We start from the raw sequence: 13,817 nt of genomic DNA, 5'->3' as shown, positions 1-13,817 counted from the left end.
AGATATAAAGTCATGAAAAATATATTAAGGAATCTAAAAGGCACTGTGGGTTGTACTATCAAAGAAGTAATTTGCATTTAGTCAACTACACGGATGCCGATTGGAAAGAGATTTAGATAAAAAGAAATATACCTTTAGCTATGTTTTTTTACTAAATAATAGGGCTATTTCATGGAGTAGTAAGAAACAGACTTATATAACACTATCCATAATAAAAGCTGAATTTATAGCATTTTCAGCGTTAGTGTAAAAGGTTGTTTGGCTTAAGAAATTTTTAAATCATTTGAGATTTAAGAAAGGTAAGTCTAATTTAGTGTTAGTGAATTACAATAGTCAAGCTACAATTGCTTTTAGAAAAGATCTCAAATATCATTCAAAGACCAAACATATCAAATGCCAAGTATACTTTTGTGAAAAACATGGTTGTATAAAATGAAGTCAACATGCTATACATTTTTACGCATAAGATGATTGTAGGTCCATTTACAAAGCTTATACCAAAAACATGTTTAATAGCCACATGAAATCTTTGAGGTTACATAGATATTGATATACATATACTAATTGAGCTATTCTATATGAACAATGTATGACATTTTACTATTTAAGTTGATTTATATTAAATACAATGAATACCATTATGCTTAGTACTTTGATTTGTGGTGCATACACAAATGTATATGTTATATACATATAAAATATGATATGAAAGGTATGAAAAATAGATGATTAGCCTTTTCACACATGTAATTGCCTTAATGGCTTAGTTTCATATAAAAATGTCATTAGTTTTAAGTTATGGAATTTGGGAGCCCAAGTTTAAAACAAAATCACCTTAATAATGAATCAAGATGAAGTCACTTGATAATGAGATTTGTGATTGAAACTAAATAATTCCATTATTCTTATTATATATCTTAATCTGCCAAGTGAGAGTCCTGTTGTGTTAAAAAAAGTAGAGTTATGAACTTATGTTAGATAATAAGTGTATTTGAACTATAACCTATATGGTACATATAATGAAAGACATAAGTCCCATATGAGAGTAATGTAGTAATATATGTTTCATACCACACGTGCATTTTTTTACCAATAAGAGTAATAGAAAAATATATCTCTGCTTCCTAATTGTGTGAAACCTACAAGATCAAAAAGATCATGACTTAGCTTCTTTAATGACTTTCAACTATTTCTCAAATTTTCAATTCAGTATTAACTATCTTAAAATGTTACCAATGATCATGAACGATTTGACTTAATGAGACATATTTAAAGAGCAATTGAATTGAAATACAAAGATTTTAAAAAAAGTGAAGATAATTCCAATGTCACTTTTAGTTGTATTCATAAGTCAACCAATTATGTTTAATGTGTTGAACATAATTGTGAATACACAAGTATATCATACAATATGATAAAAGAGAAAGATTGTGAGGATTTTGAAATATGACTAAATCAATCTAGGATACTGCATAATTACAGTACTTATGTTTATGAGTTGCTATATGTACGTAACAGTTGTATAGCAACTAATTATGTTTACGAGTTATTATATACACCTAACAATTGTATAACAACTAGCTCTTGAAGTCTGCTAGTTACACAACTTACTTTTTAATTTGAATCCGTTACAAAGAAAAGAAAAAAATTTTCTCTTAATTATGAGAGTTTGTCACCCATTTTATGCGAATGGGAGATGTAAAAAGGATTTGCCTATAATGGTTAGGGCAGAACTCGACACTATCGAATGTTTTAGGCAATTATACAAGGTTTGAATTGAAACAAGCATTTGGTCAATTAGTTATATCCTTGAATTCAAACATAAAACCATATATTCCTTTTCTTGTTTTTCTTATAAATATGGTAATATGACCATATAGAAAAGTATGTAAGAAAATTAGAGAAATAAAAGGTAAGAAATAAAGGTTGCAAAGCTGATCCGAATTCAAAAATCTGTTTGAATTGATCCATGACCAAATCCTAATGACCCGAATTGACCAAAATAGTCAAAGAACGAAATCCAAAAAATTCTAAGTTGAAAATTTTTGAAAATCCAAAAAAACTCAATTTATACAACCTAAATCCATCATATCCCGAATCTGTAATGATTTGAACCTGAGATCGATCCGATATGAAGCACATAAAAAACCAAATTGTAATATGAGAAAACCTGAACTATAATTATATGAATTTTAAATACATAATAAATATTTTTCTTAATTAAAAATTAAAAATTTTTAAAATGTTATTATTGATAATTATTGAATAATTATATCAATAATAACCAACAAAATCAATAAATTTTTAATTTCGATTATAAAATAATAATTTGAAACACACAAAATATTAATATCTAATAATTTTTAATGCTATCCCCTCATTATACTTACAATAATTGTCAATATAAAACAAAAAAAAATTAATATAACATTTAATTTTATTATAAAATAATCGTTTAAAAATATATTATTGATTCATTTACTTATTCCATAATTATTTTAATTTTATTATATTGATAATTCAAATATAAAAATTATATCATAATTTTAACATTTGATTGAATTTGGTGTTTTGAATAAAACATTAATACTATTATTAACAAAAATTAACTTTAAATTATATTTTTTAGTGTTTCAAAAATATTATATTTGTCATAATATATAGATTCATGGACTTACCGCTAGACATTAATGAAAGGAAGTCGCCACCAATTTTTTTTGTTTAAGTGTGATTGACCACTTGATTGAATCTGATATGCAAAATAGATGTTAGGTTTTGGAATCGGTCACATATGTGGAAAGTTGTAGCACCCTCATAATGCATGTCCAAAGGATGGTACCAATCTGATTTCGAATTATTTAAGCCTTAATCACTTTCATGATTTTACCAAAAATTTAATATTGAAAATTAATCTTAAAATTGTCCCAATAGTTTAATAGCAATTTAGGATAATTCTGTCACTTCAAGAGTATTTATGGAGACTAATATCTTACCTTGAAGATGTTCTATTGTCGGATTTATTAATTTTTATTTCAAAAAAATTAGTGAAGCCTCCCAATAGTTTGGTATGGCTTACTTCAAAGCAATCCCCTAATCATTTAGAGGATAAAAATTATTTTTAATTTATTTGAAAATATTTTTTTTATCTTTTATTGAAAGGATTTTTTTTATTTATCATTTTTTCACTTTTTTTAGAATTATTTTTTTCTTTTTTCTTTTCTCTCTTTTGGAAATAAAAGTGGCAGAAATAGCTCTCTTCTTTTTTTTTAAGAAAAAAATAAAACCAAAAAATAATAAAAATAGGTTAAAAATAAAATAAAAAAAACCTGCAAGTGGGTCAGATCAAGGCGCGAATCAACACGCGAGTCACTGGGTCTGCGCACGAATCCTGACTTATCCAAAATGGTATCGTTCTGCTGTAGTATAAAAGTTAAGTTTCAGTGCTTTCCTTCAAATGCACCCAAGCCACACTCTCTCTAGCCTTTAGATGCTTCTCCTTCTCTCTAAAACTTCCCTTAGAACCCATCAAAAAGTTTAATCGAAAACTGAAAATCCTATCAATTTCTGAAAACTTCATTAGAAAATTCAACCGAAAACTAAAAAACCCACTGGTTTCTGGAAAAACTGTCACATTCTGAAAATTCATCGAAATCTCGTTGGAAACTTCAATTGGTCACCGAAAAATTCAAAGTTTTTTAAAAAACCAAAAAAAATCTAAAAAAATCCAAAAAAAATTTCAGATAGCTCCAAACCTTCCGTGAACCTTCTACAACCTTAAATTCACCTCCAAAAACTTGAATCCATACCCAGAACTACAAATTAAATCTAAAATCTCAATTTCCAAATTCCAAAAACCCTTACTACAAAAAATGCCCTGAATTCTTTCAATAATTTCCTTTTAATTTCCTCTTGTGTTTTTATGTGTTCCTGTTTTGTAGAATTGGTCCAATTTATAGGTAGACTTAGGAAGATTTTAAGAAACGAACAGAATCAATCCCAGGCTTGAATCCTGGGATTGTGAATCCTGGGATTGTATTCTATCCAAACGAGATATTAGGTCCAAAATTTTAGCAATCATTGATTAAATTTGACCAAGGGATTCTGATCACGATTCACTCTTTTGTGCATGTATGGATTGAAACAAAAAAAAATAATAAATAATAAAATAATAATAATAATAAATAGTAATAAATATAATAATAAACAAGTTATCCACTTAGGTCTAGACCCAAATAGGCCTAATTGGGCTAGTACATCACTGGGCCTAATTGGGCTCAGACTTCAATGGGCCCAATTGGGCTCAAACCTCAATGGGCTTGGACACAAATGGGTTTCTACAACTACCTCTTTTTGTATATCTTTATTAGATAAAGATGATGCAAAGACGTAGACACCTGCTCTATTCAAGTTAAATTAGTAAATAAAATCAACCGGAGGTGAACCTTGAGTCGAAAGTAAAATGATCTAACCCAAGTTGAGATCGAGCGACTTGGATAATGCCATGATCAAATGATTGGGACAATGTTGCGAGTCTGATGGTGATCAAAACTGAGTCAAGGTCGTAAATAAATTACTAGACTGGTGTCATGAGTCTAAAGATGATCTGATCTAAATCGAGATCGAATGACTGAGATGATGTCGCAAGTTTGAAGGTGATCGAGACTAAGTCGAAGTCATAAATAAATGATCAAACTAGTGTCGTGAGTCTAAAAATGATCTGACCTAAGTTCAGATCAGATGACTGGGATAATATCACGAGTCTGAAAATGACAAAGACAAAGTCGATGTTGTAATTAAATGACCGGACTGGTGTTGCAAGTCTAAAGATGATCTGACCTAAGTCAAGATCAAATAACTTAATAATGCAAATGCATGTTTTATCTGAAATGTAAATGAAACATCAATTGTGGTACTAAGACCTTCGTATTCTTATTTTTGCACCTCCTTAGCAAAGAACCACATTTTTTTATCCTGAATATTTATCTTTATCCCCAAGAGGGCTATAAAAGCTATTTTGCTCTTATTTGGGAAGAGCTTATCTTTGGTCTTTGTCTCTATTAATCCTTTAAAGTAACACACATTTTTTATGATTTTATTTAATTATTAATCATTATCCTAATTCCAAAGTGGGAAATGCAAATTATGCACTTCTTCCATTTATGGCAAGGTATAAAGAGAAAGGACAAAGATATTGGTAATGTATAGAACTAAAAGAGAACGAAAAGACGATTTTCATTTATTGGGATAAGTAATAAATTACAAATGATAGTATAAAGATAAAAAAAATTTATTTAAGAGCTTTTATTTTGGGTAACAATACCCCAAGACAAATGATTAGACAACCATGACAACAAATCTTGAATTTTCTTTAAAAGCTCAATCAAAACATAATGCCCCAATACTTTAAAGTTCCTTGAAATTCGCTACCCCTTGTTTGCCTTTCAACTGATGCCGTATACAATTCATACTACCTTTCAAGGTTTTCAACTCGAACCTTTTCTTTTGGATCCAAACCGCCTTTTCGGGTTTTTAACTTGAACTTTTCTTCTCTTTTTTTGTTTATTTTTTGTTTTTTTGTGTGTTTGTTTATTTTTTGTTTGTTTAGAATCATGCAAAGTACTTCTTTATTGCATTAGAATTAACAGGGTTGAAAAGTTCATCTCTATCCATTTCTGATAAGATTAAGGCTCCTCTTGAAAAAGCTCTTTTTACAACATATGGTTCCTCCCAATTTGGAGTCCATTTCTCTCTATCATCATACTGACTTGGAAGAATTTTTTTTAATACCAATTCTCCTTCTCAAAACTGACAAGACCTGACCTTTTTATCATGAGCTTTCATCATTTTTCTTTAAAATAATTGGCCATGGCACAGTGCTGTCAATCTCTTCTCTTCAATAAAGTTTAATTGCTTATAGTGCTCCTAAATCTATTCAGCTTCTTCTAATCCCACATCTCTTAGAACTCTTAGCAATGGAATTTCTACTTTTACTAATAATATAGCTTTCATCCCATAAACTAAGGAAAAAAGAGTTGTTTCAGTAGATGTGCGCACAAAAGTTCGATATGCATGTAGAGCAAAAAGTAATTTTTTATGCCAGTCTTTGTATATTTCAGTCATCTTCTCCAAAATCTTTTTGATGTTTTTATTTGTAACTTTCACTACCCCATTCATTTTTTAATGGTATAGAGTTGAATTATGGTGTTTGATCTTAAGCTGAGCACATATTTTTTACATCATCTTGCTATTTAAATTATTAGCATTATCTAAAATTATTTTTTTGGGAAGCCATATCTGTAAATTATTTCTTTTTTGATAAATTTACAGACCATTGATCTTGTCACAGTTGTGAAATAGGTAGTTTCGACCCACTTAGTGAAGTAATCAATCATCACAAAACTGAATCTATTCCTATTTGAGGCCTTTACTGTGATAGGCCTAATGACATCCATTCCCCACATAGAAAATGGCCAAAGTGATGCTATGACATGTAAAGCACCAAGTGAAGTATGAATCTTATCAGCATAAATTTGACACTTATGACATTTACTGGCATAATCAATGTAATCTTTTTTCATTGTCAACCAGTAATATCTAGCTTACATAACCTGTCTTACTATCATATATTCATTTGTATGTACTTCACAAATGCCGTTGTGAACTTCTTCAATAATCTTTTTGGCTTCAAAAGCGCTTACACAGCATAGTAACATTTGGTCTTTGCCTCTTTTATACAAAATTTTTTCATCTAAAAAGAATCCCATAGCCAACCTTTGTAAGACTCTCTTGTCATTTTTTGTTGCTATATCTGAATACTGTTGATTTTTTAGATATCTTATAATATCATGATACCAAGAGTTGCCATCTTTCTCTTCTTCCAAGTTGGTGCAATGTACCGGTATGTCTTTGATATCTAGTTTAATAAACTGAATTTTAGCAGTATCATCGATCGGTACCATTACAGCCAAGGTGGCCAAGGCATCTACAATCTGATTTTTTTCACGAGGTAAGTGTTCAAACTAAATTGCTTTGAATTGTTTACATAGCTCTAAGATGTATTTATGGTAAGGGAAAAAGTTTAGAATCCTTTATTTTCTTTTCACATTTTAATTGATAAATGACTAAAGCTGAGTCTCCAAATACCCTTAATGTTTCAACTTTTCTATTCAAAGCAGCATACAACCTTATAACATAAGCCTTATATTTGACTACATTATTGGTGCAATTGAAGTTCAATCTTGTCGTAATAAGATAGTAGTGCTCCATTAGAGATACTAAAATTGCTCCAACCCCATGTCCCATGGCGTTGACAGCCCCATCGAAATACATCCTCCATGTTTCTTCCTCATCATCATCTTCTTCTAATTCTGAGATGACCATTAGTTTCTCATCCAAAAAATCAAGCTTCATGGGCTCATAATCATCAGCGGCTCTATTTGCTAAGAATTTAGTAATGACACTTCCTTTGATTACCTTTTAGCTCACATATACTATGTCATATTCAGAGAGCATTACTTGCCATCTTGCGATTCTTTCTGACAGTGATGGTTTCTCAAAAATATATTTGATGGGATCTAGTTTAGCTATAAGCCAAGTTGTATGATAAAGCATGTATTGCCTGAGTCTTTTAGCTGTCCAAGCCAAAGCACAATATATTTTCGTTAGTGACGAATACTTGGACTCATATTTTGTAAATTTCTTGCTCGAAAAATAAATAGCTCTTTCTTTCTTGTTGGATTCATCTTGTTGTCCCAAAAAACAGCCCATTAATCTTTTTTATACCACTATGTATAAAATCAATAATTCTTTTGGAATAAGGGGTGCTAATTTTAGAGGATTTGATAAGTCTTGGTTGATCTTGTCGAAAGCTTCTTGACATTATTCATTCCACTCCCCAGGATTATTCTTCTGAAGGAGTTTGAAAATGGGATCACATTTAAGAATGAGTTGAAAAATGAACCGATAAATATAATTCAATCTACCTAAAAAATCTCAAACCTCATTTTATGTGCTTGGAAAAGATAAATTTTGGATAGCCCAGATCTTATCTAGATCCACTTCTATCCCTTTTTCACTAATTATAAATCTTAGTAGCTTTCCTAATTTGACTCTGAATGTACATTTGGTCGGATTCAGTTTGAGCTGAAACTTTTTCAACTTCTCAAATAATTTTTTGAGATTGACTACATGATCTTTTCTTTTTTGAGATTTGATAATCATGTCATCTATATACACTTCAATCTCTTTATACATCATATCATGGAAGAGTATTACCATGACCCTCTAATAAGTTACCCCAACGTTTTTTAGTCTAAAAAGCATAACTTTGTAGTAGAAAGTTCTTCACATACTGATAAAGGTGGTCTTTTCCATATCATTTCAAGCTATCTTTATCTGAATGTAACTAAATAATCAATCCATGAAAGAGAATATCGAATGCTAGGTTGTATTATCCACCAAAGTTTTAATGTAAGGTAGAAAAAAATTATCTTTGAGGCTAGCTTTGTTCAGATCTCTATGGTCTATACACATTCACACATTTTCCATCATTTTTAGGGATAGGTACTATATTAGCCATCCATTCAGGATATTTGGTCACTTGTAAGAAGCCTACATCAAATTACTTTTTAATTTCCTCTTTGATTTTCAATTACATTTTTTGTTTCATTTTTATCAGCTTTTGCTATATCAGTTTGCATTCTGGTTGTAATGGTAACCTATGCTCCATTATTTCAATGCTGAGTCTAAGCATATCTTGGTAGGACCAAGCAAACACATTTATAAACTCTCGAAGCAAATCCTCTAATCACTATCAGTCAATCATTAAAAGTGAAGTATCAATCTTGACTTTCTTCTTATTCTCAACATCACCTAAATTAAGCAGTTCAACCACCTTTTGATGAGGCTTAATGAATTTATCTTTCTGTTTAATTAACTTCATTAAATTTAGAGACAAAGTGTATTCTTCAGAATCTTCTTTAATATCAAGTTCATCGGTATTAATTGAATTTTCAAAGTTAAACCCTAAATTATTGTCATGGTTACCTTCACATTCATTTGAAAACCTGAAAATTAATAGAATGGGAAATATTGGCAAAAACTTTTGATGGTAATGGAATGGAAGAGAACAAAATGCATGCTCCTACTTTTATTGACATAATGAAAAATAAAAAGGCCCAAAAACAAGAGTTCATCCTAATACTTTTGGGCATAAGTAATTAGGAGATATAGTTATATTGAAGAAAAATAAAAAACAATAGGCATTTGAATAACCCTTTGATTCTGTAATTCATATCCTGGTGGGCATAAGTAAACCCAGGCTTCTTTATCTTGACTTTCATCATCGATCATATGAATGGATAGCTTAGCAAAAGCTTAATCACATGTTGGTTCTTCTTTTGTGTCTTCTTCTGTTCCCCGGTGCATGTATCCTTCAGGAATAAAGGTTTCATTCAAATAAGAAAAGGTCATTGATTCTTTCTTTACCTTTCTGTTATTGTTTTGTATTTTTTCTATTTCATAACCTAATCTAAATCTGCAACTATACTCTTTAATTTTAATAATCTTTTTTATCCTTTGCAAGCTTTTGCCCATGCCAAACCTGATACTCTAACCCTTGTTAACCATCCGATTGATCATAATCTGACTGAATTTAAACCTACCTACTGTATTAATAGGTTCAAATGATCTATAAGAGCACTCTAATGATTCTTTTACTGCTTCCATATATAAGGCATTTATGGGTTAGGTCACCAACAAATCTTCTTCCCCAGCCATGATTACCAATTATCCTTCTACATTGAATTTGATCTATTGATGCAACGAGAAAAGAACAATGTCTACTTTGTGGATCCATAGTTTCCCTAATAAACAACTATATGATTAAGAGATATCTATAACTTAAAATTTTACATTGAAGACACATGGCCCAATCTGGATAAGCAGCTCAACGTCTCTCAAAATTTTTCATCTAGTCCCATCAAATACTCAGACCATCATTTAGCTATTTTGGATATAAGACATATCAAAAGGCAGCTTGGCTAGAGTGGACATGTGCATCACATTAATAGTGGATCCATTATCAATAAGGATCTTAGCTACTATGTGGCATTTACATTTGACAATGATGTGCAATGCCTTAGTGCTCTTTTTACCTTCAGGTAAAATCTCATCATCACTGAAAGAAATATGATGTGGCACCACTAGATTTTTTGCCAAGTGATTTATATACTCTATAGATACATTATGAGTCACATAAGCCTAATTTAATATTTTCAACAAGGCATTGTGATGTGGTTCAGAATTCAAAAAAAATGATAATAAAAAAATCTTGGCTGGCATTTTATTTAGTTACTCTACCATAAAATACTCACTGTGCTTAACTAGCTTCAAAAACTCACAAGCCTCTTTTTTAGGCATAGACTTCTAAACATCTTTTTTAGAGTCTCTGGTTCAATCTATTTTTTTTATTTTTTCTAAAGTCTCTAGAGTATAACATCTTTCACTTCTAAGTATACCCCTTACTCCTGTTATATTGGCAGTTTCAATTTTTGACCTTTGTTGCCCCTAAGTCATCACTTCATACTAATATCTCTAGGGTAACATTTTATTATCTTTATAAGAAAATGGGTGTGAGACTTTGAAAGCTATTGGTTTGGGGATGAACTTACTCCTAGCTAATTGTGACTTCTCTTTATAACGTATAGTGATAGGTTTTGGCACCTATCTATTTGTCATAGCCATCTCAATGTTTTCTGAGGCTCCTGATTTCTCGTATAACTCTATCCAGTAAGAGTCTATTAATTTTTGTACCTTTTGGTGAAATTGTTAATATTTTTCAATAGAATACCTTAGAGCTCCACTGCGATACTTACACTTTTGATTGAGGATGCATCCTTCTATATAGGTGTATAAAGTCATTGGTTGTATCAATCTAGCTTCGTATAAGGCATCATAAAGCTTGTTAAACGACATTTTAATCTCTTTTACCCTTTTTTCATATGCCTTTTTATCTTTGACCAGGGCATTGACTGTATGATTGGGCAAATAATTCCTACTAACATTAGGTGTTGAACACCCACTGGTATCAAAACTTATCAGTCCCTCTTTAATCAAATGCTACACTTTTTGTTTTAAAGAAAGGTAATTTTTAGTAAAATGGCCTATTACTCCATAATCGTAATCATAATGGGTGGTGGCATCAAACTATTTGGGATAAAGAAGTTTGGGCTGTTTGGCAGGGATAAAAGCAATTAGATGGTCCTTGTAGAGTTTTTGATACAACTCTATGTAACTTATAGGTATAGGATCAAAAATAGGTCTTTCTTTAGTTCATGTTTCTTTGGTATTACTTGTAGTACTAACTGGATAGGCAGAAAATCTTGGTGAAGATAGATAAGATGGTTGAATAGTTGACTGGTAAGGAGATGTAGAGATATGGTTCACCGTGTGGTGGTATGTAGGGTAGATAAGTCAAGAGTAACTTTTAAATTGTTACCTCTCAAAACTCATAGCTTAAGTTTCACTTTCCTTCTTCTTAGGTGCTCTTTTGAAAGACTAACCTCATTTAAGCTTACCATTTTTTATGGCATTCTCAATAATCTCTCTCGAAATCACCATATCAACAAAGTTCTTAATCACATTTTCAATCATAAGGGGTCGTTGTTGGTTGGGAGGTTGCTGATGAAGGCTCATGACAAACTCAAAGAATAAGGTTGGGACTCAAAAGAATAGGCTAAAGGAAGAAAAGCTCAAGATCGAGACAAAATGCACTATCGACTTTAGAGTTGGGAATAGAATTATAGACTGATGAAGTATGATAATATTAGGGTTTACTCATGTTAGGTATTTTAATTGATTTTTAATTAATTTATTAGTATTTATTAAAATTAAAAAGAAAGTGAGAATAAAATTAATTTTTACAAATAGTAAATTAATATATAACTTAGAAGTGTGCTAGACTAGTAATAATTTTAATTAATTAATTTTTATACTTTGTGATATTAAGATTAGTTATATTTAAGTCATTACATACTTTAGGTTATTAGCATTATATTAATTAATTTGATAATATCTACTATTTAATATTCTAATTGGATATTTGGTCAATCATCACTAAAAAAGTTTTTCCAAGAAGCAAGCCGGTTATATTATGTGTATGTATATTAAAATAGTTAAATAATTTTATGGATTAATTATGTCAGTATATTTGATAAGAAATGAACATATGAATGATGATACTTTATGTATTTGACGTAGGCATGGATTTATTAACACTTTTTTACACTGGATCCAGTAGTTAACATGGTATATTCTATTGTTAAACCTCATGCTCGACGACAGAACCCAATAAGTATTTCGATCCATTGCAACAATTATGAGAGCAATTGGATGACTTGCTCCTATATCAAGTGTGCTGGGATGCATATGTAAGATATCTATAGCAGTACCTATTACCCAAGATTGCTTTTTTTTTTTTTGGTTTTGTAAAATGCAGGTCTATCATGGAGCTATATTTTTCAAAGAAAGTTTTACGACAATTCGATTTTCTATAGACCATTCCATCAGTTATGATGTAGCCTACAATTTTTTGAACCAATATTGGGAGAGGTGAGATATGCATGTCCTGCTTGTTAAGCTTCAAGCGAGATAATGTCAGACACTTAATTATGATGTTTGGTATACATCAATTTCACATTGGCACATTCAAAATTTGAAACAAAGATCCAAATTTCAGTCTCAACTAGTCAATATTAGGCCATTAATGATAATGTAAGTCATGATTTTATTAGTGTACTAACTAATATGTTTTCAATATTGATTATCTTGTTAATGTTTTGTAGCCAAGCTTGATGGCATTATTTGTTCTTCATGATGCTCTGTGCGGTGGATAAGATTAAGGAGACAATCTATAAAAAAAAAAAAAAGGCAGTTATTAGAGCATATGCCATATTGTTTGGGTCGTCAAATACAACCAGTAGCAATCAATCTAAATTAGTTGCATCACCTTAGCATCGACCTATGACATTACTTCGCTCCCCATCTCTAGTATCAACAAGACCATCGATTCCAACGTCACTTTCGACAACACCCTCAATTACACCACTTGTGCCTACTCGCTCATCGCCTATAACAACAACCCCAGCAGCAACGCTTGTCAGAATGTTCAAGTCCTAAAACTAATCCATTAAACACAAATCTAGGAATCTCCATTAATCTTTTTTAACAAAATGTGATTGGTCACTTAATGAATCTATTTTTTTAAATAGGTCTTAAGCTTAACTAAGGGTCCCTCAAAAAAATAAATTCTAATCTACTAAACAGAACTAAGTTCGAGAGTTCGGTTACATATAAGAAAGGTTATAGCACTCATATAATATCTATCTTAAAATGGTACCAATTAATTTTAAATTATCTTGTCTAAGCTTTAAAATGGTCTATTAGATCTAACTTATTTTTATTATTTATTATTTTTATTAATTATGATATTTAAATATTGGAAATATCTTTAGTTTTCTCCAACACCTTGATCGAACTCTTAAAAATATTTTTTAACTCAAGAGTATTCAAGTAATACGTATGTTTCTTTAAAAATGCTCAATTATCAGATTTATTAAATATTTATGAAAAAATAAGTAAAAATTATTTTTATGACAAATTAATACATGATATGTATACAATAAAATTTACATCACATAATTTTAGAAAATTATTGTTTGTTCATTAATCTTTAATTTTTAATTTTATTTTTGATTTCAAAAATAAATTAAAATTATTTTTTAAATTCTCTAACATTTTGGTTGAATTTACAAAATTAT

Source organism: Durio zibethinus, chromosome 8, assembly GCF_047325235.1.
Source record: "Durio zibethinus cultivar Kanyao isolate XHJ-2024 chromosome 8, ASM4732523v1, whole genome shotgun sequence".
In the NCBI taxonomy this organism is placed as follows: Eukaryota; Viridiplantae; Streptophyta; class Magnoliopsida; order Malvales; family Malvaceae; genus Durio; species Durio zibethinus.
Note: the sequence above shows the minus strand (reverse complement) of the source record.